Source organism: Vicugna pacos, chromosome 15 (assembly GCF_048564905.1).
Source record: "Vicugna pacos chromosome 15, VicPac4, whole genome shotgun sequence".
NCBI classification, from domain to species: Eukaryota; Metazoa; Chordata; class Mammalia; order Artiodactyla; family Camelidae; genus Vicugna; species Vicugna pacos.
In genome coordinates, this window is record NC_133001.1 from 35,168,012 (window position 1) to 35,180,480 (window position 12,469).

A 12,469-nucleotide genomic window follows, 5' to 3' on the forward strand; every position below is an offset into this window, starting at 1 on the left:
ACTCTACAGTATGTATATATAAATATACCTCAATAAAGCTGTTTTTAAATAGCTAGAAAAAGACAGCTACCTATGCTTAAAATAACTTTTTTCTTCTCCCTGTTATTTAATCAAATGGTAATTTTTTCCCATTATTTCCTAATCTACCTATTACAAGACAGTGGTAGATATCTCACTTTTACAGTTAATAACATTTAGTATTCACTTCAACCTTATGAAGTTGGTGTAAATATATCCATTTTTCAGGAGAATACTGAGACTTCAAGCTTAAGTCCCCTGGCCAGGATCAGACAGAGATTGTCAGTAGCAGAGCTAGAATTCAAATCTAAGTCTGTCTGACTTGGAAGCACAGATCCAGTTTGTAAGCCACACTGCTGCTCTGCTAAGGAATGAAAAGAGTTTCAGAGAATCTTTATTTAGGAAAAGAAAGGAGAATGGTTGCCCAGGCAACAAAGCTCTCAGTTTCAAAACATATCATATGCTCTGAGCAGAGCCAGTCCTAGAGTACTTCAAGACCTTTGTTTCTGACATCAGATGGGGACTGGACAAGTGACTCAAGACTCAGACCACCCAAGATCAACCCAGCCTCTCTAGTCATGACTGCTAGTTGGTTCAGTTGGTCACAGAACAGATAAAATGGTGTCTCCCTTTAGTGCACATACCAAGATCCCAAGGAGGTCATTTAAATGCAAATTCTAAGCCCTTGTGCCCGGATATTCTGGTCCAATAGGCCTGGGGCAGGGCTCAGAATCTAAATTTTAACAAGCACAGGAAAATTGTTAAAATCAGAGGCTTCAGAGATAAAAGTTCCTGGATTTGAATGCTGCCTTAGGCCATTAACTATTCATGGTACCTTGGCCAGGGTAGCATCTCTGAGCCTCAGTTTCCATATCGAAAAAGGGCTGTTGATAATAATATTTTTTGTTAATTGTTGTGAATTTTTAATTAACCCTATGCTTTAAGAAAGCACCCAATCAGTAGTAGCTTTTTTTTTTTTTTACTTTCCTGTGTGTGTTTTTTTTCCCTAGAGAGTCTAAAAGGATGGAATTTTGCCAGCAATCTGGATTGAACACGTTTTCTCAGAATTAGGTCAGCAGCAAAGATGCTGCTGGGTTGGATAAAAATCAACCCAACAGAGAAAGCAAAATAACCAGGCCTGCAGCCCTCAAGGCGCTGTTGATTTGTGTCTCTTGTGGGAGACTAGTATTTGGAGTTGAATTCCATTGACTCACAAATATATTCTATTCCTGGCCTTCAAAAACCATCCTGAGGAAAATAGGTAAGAGCAGAAACCATGAGGCAAAGATGACACCTACTGGCAGAGTCAGGCCCCTGCAAAACCCATTTCTGTTGTTCAGTTGCTTCCAACAAGGCTTAATCCTTGCTATTCATTCTGCTGCCCTCTTACATAGGAAACATTGTTGTCAAGGAAATAAACAGAGATGTAGACAAAGTTTACATGCAAAAATGTTCATCAGGCATTATTTATAAAATGAAAGATCAGAAAGAGTCCAACATTTGGGAAATGGATTAAATGCATTTTGGTATATGCATATAATGGACCATTAATCATCCATTTTTAGGTATGTCTTCAAATAATTTTAATAACATGAAGAAATGCTCACAAAAATATTTTTACATGTAAAAAGAAGATTATAAAACAAACATATCTAGAATTTGTATATTCATAGAAGATATCTGGATTGAGATGTAAAAATGTTAATAGTGGTCATTTCTGAGATTAGTATTTTCTTCTTTAGGCACTTACATATTTTTCAACATTTCTGCAGTAAGCATGTATTACCTTACTGAATAGAAAGCAAAGGAATAAAATTTTTAAAATTTTTTCCAGCTTTATAGAGATATAATTGACCTATAACATTGTGTAGGTTTAAGGTGTACAACCTGATGATTTTATGCGCATATATATTGCAAAATGATTACCACAATAAGGTTACCACTTCCATCACCTCACATAATCACAATTTGTGTGTGTGTATGTTGTGAGAACGTTTAAGATCTACTCTCTTTAAAAAGTATTTTTTCAATGAGTGTGTATATGTCCATGAATGACTGAAAAATTGTGCTGAACACTGGAATTTGACACAACATTGTAAAATGATTATAAATCAATAAAAAATGTTTTAAAAAAGTATTTTTTATAAAAGAAAAAGAACCTTAATGCCATATTAAGTGAGAGCAGGGGCCCCAGAACAGATGTGGGTGGAAAAGTGGTGAAGATCAGAGGTAAAGAATTGAGACTCAGGATCCCAGGAACACGATCAGAGAGGCTGATGAGAAACAGAGTCTGAGCCCCATGATGACGTTAGTAACATCTGATGGTGCAACATGGTTGAATAGTGGGACAACAGAAACAAGAGAATGAGCTTTCATCGTCTGAAAAGTAGAAGGTGTTTCGTTCTCCCTGGGCTCGTCATCAGGCTCTTTACAACTGGCTCTCCTTTGGTATTATCTCTGGGGAATTTTCTTACATAAATGACTGATTTAAGGTCTGTCCTGCTGGGTAGGTGAGTGCAGCTCTATCTCCTCAGTGAATGTCTGACTGATGCACTTCTGCTTCCCCCACTGTGCCTGGCAAGGCCCTGGCATTGTCGCGCTCCAGCCCTGTGAAATCACCTCACTTCTCTGTGCTTCACTCTTCTCAATAAAATAAAGATGACAGTAGCCACCCAATTGTCTTCCCACAGTTATGAGCTTTGAATGAGATCATGTTTTGAAAGCAGTTCCATGTGAATCACTTCAAAGTCCTAGTAACCAACATCCTCATTGAGTGATCACGTGCCAGACACTCCACAAGGTTTTTTCTCACTTATTTCATTTAGTCATCATAAAAAGCCTGAGTGAGCGTGGTCCCCATCTTATCCACGAGAAAACTGAGTTTCTATCCTGCACGAAATTGAGTATCTTTTACATTGCAGAGCCAGGATTCAAATTCAATTCAATCTCCAAAGGCCAGGCTCTTAAACACTATGCTGTCCTACTGCATAGAATCTTAGCACCCGAAGGGACCCAACGGGTCATTAGGTTGAATCTCTGTAGTTTGTAGATGAGGACACCACGGCCCAGAGAAGGGACATGATCTGCCCATACAACCAACAAAAATACCACGAACTTCACTTCACAAGACACTAAGATCCTTTGCACAACCTGCCAGCCAGTGTGGTTCCTGGTCACCCAAGCCCAAGGAGTGGGCTGAGGTTTTTGTTCTCAGTTAGCTCTGCTTCTCTATTGTGGTAACCAGAAATTTTTGTATCCACCCTGTTATTCAATGGCCAAATTATATATTCTGAACTGAGTAAAATTCTGAACTGGGAAAAGTGAACTTCTACACAATGAAGGAAAATTCACCACAGCCAAAGCCAATGGGATGGGGCACAGAGGTAGAGGCAGAGAGGCTGCCAGCAGAGGGTTCCAAGGTCACCAGCCAATCTGAGCCCTAGATGTAGGATGTCACCCCAGATTGTCACCTTAACTAGCACCCTTGAGAGTGGAAGAGGATGCTACTAATAATTACAGTCACCATACCATAGAGTAAAGCCATTGTCAGAAGCACGAAGTTGAGGGAGAAGCTAACAAGGGGCAGAGTACCAGAAATCAAAGAGTCTGAGACTAGAAGCAGAAAGATGAAGCTGAGTTTGGACATCCCAGTGGGTTGTGGTGCTGAGACAGTCGAATGATTTGCTCCTCACCAGTACCCCACTGTCACTTCTCTGGTGCTGTGCCTTAGCTCGTAGGCTGTGATAGAAGTGGCTGCAGTATATGCAAAGATCACAAACAACTTATAAGTCAACCTACATACCAACTTACCACCCAAATTTTCCCATTTAGCTCACTTCAGCTCCAGTTCTCTAAATGTAGCATTTCCCTCTGAAACATTCACTTTCCCTTCCATCTTGTATGTATGCATGAAAGAGAAGATATATAACAATTATCCATTTCCATAACCTAATCAAGAATCAAATTATTTTGCATCATGAAGTATGATACAGCAATTCAATAACCAGGATAAGAATTCTGAAGGTACTTTAAAAGTAAACTTGACCTGGCTGCTTCCGACTAATTTGATGTGGACTATGAAAGAAGGTGAGAAATCAAGAGTGACTCCCATGTTTTTGGTTCAGCTACAGGAAGAATGAGGCTCCCATCAACTGAGAGGAAGAAGACCATAGGTGGAGCTGGCATGTGGGGAGAGGATCAGGAGTTCAGCGAAGGCATGCTGAGTGTGACCTCCAAGTGGAGCTATGCAGTGGACAGCTGGATACACGAGACTGGAGGGCAGGTAAGATCTCCGGAAGTAATCAATATGTAGGTGGTATTTAAAGACTTGAAGCTGGATGAGGTCAAGAATGGACTAAGGAAGCTAGAGAAGAAAAGAGGACCAACAACTGAGCCCTGCGCCTTCCAACGTTAGCCAGTCTGGAGATGAAGCGGAATCAGCATAAGATTCTGGGAACGATCCAACTGAGTTGAAGGAGAACCAAGAAAGTGCAGTAAGACAGATTCTAATTTCAGTGGGCACACAAGCCAGGAATACTCTGTCCTCCGATAACTTTTTTCTTTGGTTCCCTGAACCAAAGTGAATAAATTCTACACCTCTGAGTACTTTTTCCTTTGCACTTGATGCCCAACCATCTCAAACCCTCTTCCCATGAAAACTATGTAGGTCTGATAGCAGCCAGAGCAGTAGCCCTGATGTCAGGAAAATGGCTCGGACAGGTAGCCTGTCTGCTGCTTTGATACGCCCCATATCCAGAGGGAGAACTGCCAATCCAAATAGATCCCACAGATTGTGCCCTTCCCAACACTATCAAAGCACAGAATGGGAGAACATTCAAACCAGCCTGTCTGGGGCAAACTGGCAAGGTGTCATGCAGCTTGTGGGAGCTCAGCTGCACGGAGAAGGTGAAGTACTGAATCCAGAGAAGGAGACAGACTCAGGGGACGTGTAGCTTGAGACATGTAGCCTAGTGCCTCTGCAAGGCTCCTGCCCTATATCCTTGTGGGCAACATACTGAAGTTGCCCTAAGGAGGAAACAATGTCTAGGAATTCATTTCTCCAGTTCTGAGAACATGGAAATAGCTATAAACTTCAACTCTACAATCTGATTAATACACTGACTCGTATATGAAATTCCACCATTATCAAAATTTAATCTCTTGCTTTAAAAATATTTTTAATAAACCCTGCTATCCATCACTCTTAGCTCAAAATGGAAACATTTTGTTTGGTAGAGAGAAATGGGAAGAAGGGAGAGAGCATGAGATCATGAGGATGGAGAAAGCCCCCTCCACTTCCACCCCACCTCCCACAGAGGAACTTTGTCCAGAACAGGGAGGTAGGAAACAACCTCACTGCCTAGTTTCCCCTGTAGACAGATGTAGGAGGGAGGCACAGGGATGAGTCAGAAACTCTTCAGTTGATGGTTTAGAACTGCCTATGCAAATTGTCTTGGACCTTCTTTACTATCCCAGAGGCCTTGCTAGTACACAGAAGCCTAATGGAAACGGAGTGTGATTATTCCGAGGATCCAAGCGCAGGTTTCTCACTTAAAGCCTGAAGGAACTTCAGCTGTCCCTGCCTCTCTTCCCTCCTCTGTCAACTTCTTCTGGCCTTTTGCTCCCCAGGTATCATCCAAAAACTTGATCCAATTCGGAAAAATACTCAATACTATGATTCTTCATTCCACTGTATTTATATCCCATATCTCTCATCTCTTTTCCTTGCACTTTCTTAAAATACCCTTCCTTTTGAAGGAGAGAAGGTAGAAGAGACAGACCTAGGGAGTTCTTTTCTTTCCCCTTGAGAATTCTCTGGACCCACTGAACCTTGCTGCTGTTCTGTTCCTAAGTCAGCCTCATCTCTAAGGGCAGCACTCAGAACCTGCTGGAAACTGATGGCCCAACCTCACCCTTGAGCCCAGAGCCTCATTGGTTGGACCTGGGAAGTGAGGCCAGGTGCAGACAGCTCACAACCCAGCTTCAGGCTTCTGATTCATGAGACTTCGTTTATTGCTACATCTGCTCCCCCAGGTGATTCAGGAATATGCTCAGCTTATTTGGGAGAAGCCAGGAGGTCAGCATCACCAGGGTGAAGTGAGTAAGGAAGAGAGCTGTAGGAGATAAGATCAAAAAGATAAAGAGGTCTGGTCATATGGGGCCTGGACAGCCGTTGTAAAGACACTGGATTCTATTTCGAGCAATGTGAGAAGCCATTGGAGGGTTTTGAGCAGAGCAGTAGCATGACATGAATGTAATTTCAAAGGACGGCTCTAGGTCTTGTGTGGAGAAGAGTCTAAGGAAGCAAGGATGGAGCAGGGAGGCCAGGTGACAGAAGGATGGTGGCTTGACCCAGAGTGGGAGTAGTATTCAAAAATGGGGAGATTTGGGGACATAGTAGAAGGAGAGTCAACAGGATTTGCTAGTGTCCTGAACTGAGAGAGAAAGGAGTCGGCAACTGGGTAAAAAAAAAATTTCCATTTACTGAGATAGGAATCTCAAATCCATTACTGAGATTTGAGGGAATACATGGAACCATTAGTTCTGTTCTGCATATCTTCCTTCAAGTTGCCTTTGGGACATCCCGATGGAGATGTCTAGAATTCAAGGGGAGATTGAGACTGGAGATACACATTTGAAAGTAGTCTGTGCATGATTTTAGAGCTGTGGGGCTGGATGAGATCACTTGGAGAGTGGGTATCCCTAAAGAAGAGGTCCATGAACTAAGCTCCAGAATATTCCAATTTTTAAGAGTCAGGAAGACAAGGGGGACAGCAAAGGAGACAGAGAAAGAGACAAGTGAGGTGGGAAGACCAAGAGAAAGTGGTGACCTAGAAGCCAATGAGTGTGACATTGTGATTTATAAGAAATATATATTTGGCCATTCAGATGACCAAAATATGTATCTCATATATATTTGATCTTCATTCACAGTTTCTGGCCCATAGCTCCCAAAACATTTGGAATTTCCTGAACATATTTTGACAAGAGCAATGTGAGCATATTTTGTCATAATATTTGGTCTCTTGTCGTCAGTGCCTAAAAGCTCTTTAAAGCCATGAAAGTGAAATAGGTGTCTTGTTATTCATAACACATCCCTTTCCACCATAACTGGGTTTATATTAATGTGGTGACTTTTGGAAAGCCCTAGGTAACCAAAGGATGGGGAATAGTTGCCAGGAGACCCAACCAGATGATTAAAGACTTGGAACTTTCCATCCCACTCCCTGACTTCCTCTGGGGAGGGTAAAGGGCCTGGAGGATGAAGCAATCACCAATAGCCAATGATTTAATCAGTCGTGCCTATGAAATGAAACCTCCGTGAAACCCCTAAAGGGCAGGGTTTGAAGAGCTTCCTGATTGGTGAACACATGGAGATTTGGGGAGAGTGGTGTGCTCAGGGAGGACATGGAGGCTCACACCCTTCCCACATACCTTGCTCTATGCATCACTCCCATCGGCTGCCCATAGCTATACCCTTTTAATAATATACTTGTAATCTAGTAAGTGAAATGTTTCCTGAGTTTTGTGAGCCATTCTAGCAAATTATTCAAACCCAAGGAGAGGGGTCACTGGATCCTTTGATATATAAGCCAGCCGGTCAGAAGTACAGGTAACAACCTGGACTTGCAATTGGCATTCTGAGTTAGAGGGTGTCATTGGAACCTCCAGTCTACAGCCAGTGGGTCAGAAGCACAGGTGATAATATGGGCTTGAGACTGGTACCTGAAGTGGGGGGAGAGTGGGGGCAGTTTGTGAGACTGAACCCTTGATCTGAAGCTATCTCCAGATAGATCACATCAGAATTGAGTTGAATTGCAGAACTCAGCTTGCATGCAAAACATTACTTGGATGTGTGGGGAGCTCCCCCTTTCACCCCCACACATTGGAATTGGGTCCAGAACCCCAAGTAGTGGGTGATCAACCGAGTCATTATCTCTGAGAACTGAGTCAAAGAACACTGAGAATTAAATCAGAGTTCCAAGCTATGTTCTTGCAAAACCCTAGGTTTCATGGAGTCCCTTTGGGGGTGAGTAGGGATCTGGGGAGAGGCAAGGTTACTGAATAAGGCTTAGCCAACCAAGGTTCCAAGTCTCTCTCCTTGCTTCAACCAAGTCTGCTCTCTTACCTTTGGGGTTCCATGTGAGATTTCCTCTGAAGAAAGTATTCTACTACTTAAGACACAAAACTCTGAAATCTGCTGAAGCACTTTCTACCACCGAGACAAGGGCAAGAACATGGTGAGGAACTCTTTCTGCAGCACCGCCTCCCATCTAAAGCTGAGGGTCAAAACTAGAGCTGATGATTTCTAAGGCGTTTTTTCAACTCTAAAACATTTGAATTCTACTCTCTTGTTCCTAGCCCCTGAATAGCAATCCCAGCTCAGACACCACCCGTTCTGGTCTGATAATGACCTTTATGGAGATATATGACCTGGCTGGCGCTCATACATGGGCCTGATAACATTTATGGCCCTTTGAGGAGTGATATAAGAAACATCTTTCTGATCACAGTGCCTTGAACTTTTTGATTTTGAGACTACTGGACTGAAACATGCACTTTGAGTTAGCAAACCCTTCCTTCTGCCACCCCTGATCTTTATCAGCTCTACAATCTTTCTGACCTCAGGCAGTGTCTGGACAACATCTCATCCATGACTGCCAGCCTCCTGTAGCAGAGAAGTTTATCTTTCTTGGTCAATGTCTGAGTATTCTCAATTTTTCTTGGTTTCTCAGGTGCTGTCATCTCTGTTTTCTGCTCAGGTGAAGATTAACCAGTTTTAGGTATCCAAAGATGCTCTTCCCTTGAATGTAACTTTCTAAGCTGTATCAACCTGCAGTAAAGGTCTGGGGAAGAAACACAATGATCCTGAAGAAAATCTGATTTTAGGGGAAGCAACTTTGTTTTCTTATGACAAAATCTCATTTCCAAGTCTAGGATCCAATTGCAAGCAAATGAAGCATGAGCAGCTGGATTTAAGAATCTTCTAAATTCAGATTTTTAAAGCCCGAAATGAAACCATGCCCCACAGAGTTAACAGAAGCTAGTAACTAATAGAAATTCTTGAGCTTGTCTTACAAAACAACAGATAAGGGAATAGCTTGTTAAAACCTCTTTGCTTGTAAACTGCCTTCGTTGATTAAGCTCGCTTTAGTTATTTTTCTTTCTTTCTTTTTCTCTTTAATTCCATACCTTCCCAGCTTCACACAACTCAGTTGTTTTACAGCAACTTGGGTCAACTCTTGCCCAATGTGAGCCGGCTGGAGTTGATTGGGGCCACAGACCCTAAAACTGTGCCTTCGAAGGTATCTTGTCTCTTGATGTCAGGAGGCTGGAAAAGTCCACCCTCTTATCAAGCGCCTGTATTTTGAATATGCAGAAGCTTGTAACCCAGATGCACCTGCGCAGAACACCAGTTACCTCACTTTTTCCCTACCTGCAATCACCTTTCCCCAAGCCTGACTCCCTGCTAAGGTAGGGGGAGGGTATAGCTCAAGTGGTAGAGCACATGCTTAGCATGCATGAGATCCTGGGCTCAAGCAAAAATCAATCAATCAATCAAGCTTTAAAAAAAGAGAGAGATACCCTGCTTATCCCATCAGTATCCCAACCCCCTCACCTTCAGAGAGGTGGACCTGAGACTTACTCTGCAGTCTCTTCGATTGTAAACTCTCCTTGTAAGTAAACTTTCTCAGCTGTAAACATTGGCATCTCAGCGTTTGGCTTGCTGCACGTCAGACAAGTTGACCTGGCCCAGTAACAGAGGCATAATATGCTCTTATAATACCTGTGCTCTTCTTCCAAGATTTTGACCCTGTATTTTAAGAACTTTCATGGAGGGTCAAGTACACCTTCATTGTAAGGGAACATATACTACCACATCCTGTGTAAGATAAGAAAAAGGCAGCATGGTACCATGCCTTACAATTGTGCATAAGTTACCTAACTCATTTGCTCACCATGGTGGACATTTGTTGCTCTTGTCTGTACAGCATCCTCTCTCTAAATCTTCCTTGCGGAACAACCTCGAACCCACCTTCAACCTTATAATTTGTTAGGGTAACCCTCCCCCAGCTTTGTGGGTGGGCATGAGCCACAGGACAAAGTCAATCACTGCATTCCAGTCCCCAGCCCGGAGACTGAGTCATTGGACCTAGAACACCCCTTGAGCCAACAGCAATTGGGCCTAGAAATTTATAGAAATGTTGGACAGCAGATGGACACTCTCCCTAGAGTTGGAGTTATAGGGATATGAACCTGGGGCTACTAGCACCCATCTTGCCCCCAAGACAAAAAGCTTACCTAAGTTTGGAGCCTACTCAAAGAAGGGCAGAGCAGAGGGATAGGGAGACAGGGTTCTGGATTCAGCTATGCCTGAAACCAGAGACATAAAATAAATGTCCTTTTTTGCTCAGCTAAGTTTGAAATGGGTCTTCTATCACTTGTAACCAGAAGAATCTTAAGAGATCCATTCTCTTTGGATCTTGCTATCTGAACCTTAAGAATGAAGATGTTGAAAACTAGTCAGTGTTTCTCAGTGGAGGCACTAATGGCATTTGGTGGGACAATTCTTTATGGTATAAGCTATTCTGGACATTCATTTTGGCCTCTGCCCACAAAATGCCAGAAGCACCCCTCAGTTATTATGACAACCAAAAATCCACCTCCTATCCCACTAGACACACACACATGCCTCCTAGGAGCATGTACTACCCCCTGCTGAGAACAAATGAACTATAAAAATCTCTCATTCTCCTCCTAACCAAGCTAAAATTAGCCATGCCATGTACCACAACTCAGATTCCCTGGGGTCCAGTCTTAGCATCAACTGAGAATAATTTAGTCTCTGTGTTCATTTATTTTTCAAATGAAGACACTAAGGTACAGCTCTATGGTTAAACCTATCAAAGCATTATTGCAATTAATTACTCATATGAAATAACTCCAGCATAACCTCAAATGGATCTTTAATATTCCCAAGGAAAATATCTGAAACACTTTTGAAAACCATGTAGCTTGTAATTTGTCCCATAAAAAGATAATTTTTATAAAACCCTGAAGTTTTTTAGTGGTCTTTTCATATGCTTAACTTGTCTATCGATAAAGGATTAAAATAATTTATAAAGCTACTCTGTGTCACCACCAATTTTCTGGACGTTTTTAATTACATCTTTAGCAAGAGCAATTGGCCAAAGAGATGGAGGTGGCGGGGGGCAGGGGTGTTCATTTTTTACAAACAAATGAGTCTTATTATTTCCCAAGCATTACTGCAAGGATGACTAGAGGATAACAATGAAATTGATGGCTGGCAGTCAGCTAGGATCATTCACTTCTCCACTCCAATCTCTTAGCTCAAATAATTTACTACATGTCATTCTTTGTTAGCCAAAACCACAAATGTTAAATCCTTGACTTCCAAGGACCCCTTGTACCCCATAGTTCTGTGTAAATGTAATAGAATAAAGTTTTCCATACTATTTATAAGTTATCAGTTTTAAAATCTATTTTTAATGACACCCTCTGTAATCTTTGTAGGGTTTTATTTGTTTGTTTCGTTGAGGACTTTGCTTGTCTGGTTTTTGCGTTAAGCCATGGTTTGTTTTGTTTTGTTTCTCTTCTTGACAATTCTGTGCTCTTAATATTAATTCTCGAACAAATGGTCTAAATTCTCCTTGGCATATTTGGATATGTTGGAGAGTGGGCTACGTTCCATGTGTTGCCTTTGAAATATGAGCACAATGAGATGACTTCACATCGCGTGAGCACGCCAACCACATTCAGGCTGAGGGCTACAGCCATGACACAGACAATCCTTTCATCTCAGCTCTCTTCAAAACTGCCATAAATTATTGCTGCTGGATGTAGTGCCAGGATTGCAGGGCCAATTTTCATGTTTAGGTGGATTTGAGGGGTGCCCCATACCACCCTACTGGCTCCATTAGCTAATGACCTCCCCTCTCCACCTCAGCCCTTCTGTGAAACATGGTGGTGATTTTACACAACGGGATCTGCTCCTTGCAACAAAGCAGTAAGTTAGCTATTTGAAGGCTGAGAAAGAAGTACAATAGAAGTCACAGAAGTGAGACAGAAGGGAAAAAAGGGGGGAGGCCGTTAAACCACTTCAAAACTACTTTTAGAATTTCAGACTGTGTAGAAAGTGGCCCTGAAGCTCAGAGCAAAACCTCAATCTTTCATACGTTCATCTTTGAAGCCAGAAGTTGTTGAAAAGGCTGGCTATGAAAGCACAACCCCACACCTTCATGAACAATAAAATGGAGGAATTTCCTATGTTAGCTTTGCTTTAAATTACTGTGGCTGTCTTAAGTTGTCTCCCTCATCTTCTCTTTACCCCTTTGTCCTTTACCCCTACACCTTCATTCTTCAGATTTGGGGCATGCAGAGAAACTGAGATTTCATTTTCAGTAGACTACAGCACGACCAAGCCCCATGT

The 12,469-nt window shown here is 42.1% G+C and overlaps 1 long non-coding RNA gene across 2 annotated transcripts in view; it reads left to right on the top strand.

Annotated features, from left to right (window-relative positions):
* Nucleotides 1-12,469, top strand: part of LOC116283507 (uncharacterized) — a 129,743-nt gene that overhangs the window by 96,833 nt on the left and 20,441 nt on the right. Inside the window, exon 4 of one of the 2 annotated variants that reach the window (XR_012059116.1) lies at nt 4,143-4,300. The exons of the other annotated variant lie outside the window; for it this stretch is intronic. This is a non-coding gene — a long non-coding RNA (uncharacterized lncRNA). The remainder of the gene's footprint in view (nt 1-4,142; nt 4,301-12,469) is intronic. 2 annotated transcript variants of the gene reach the window in all.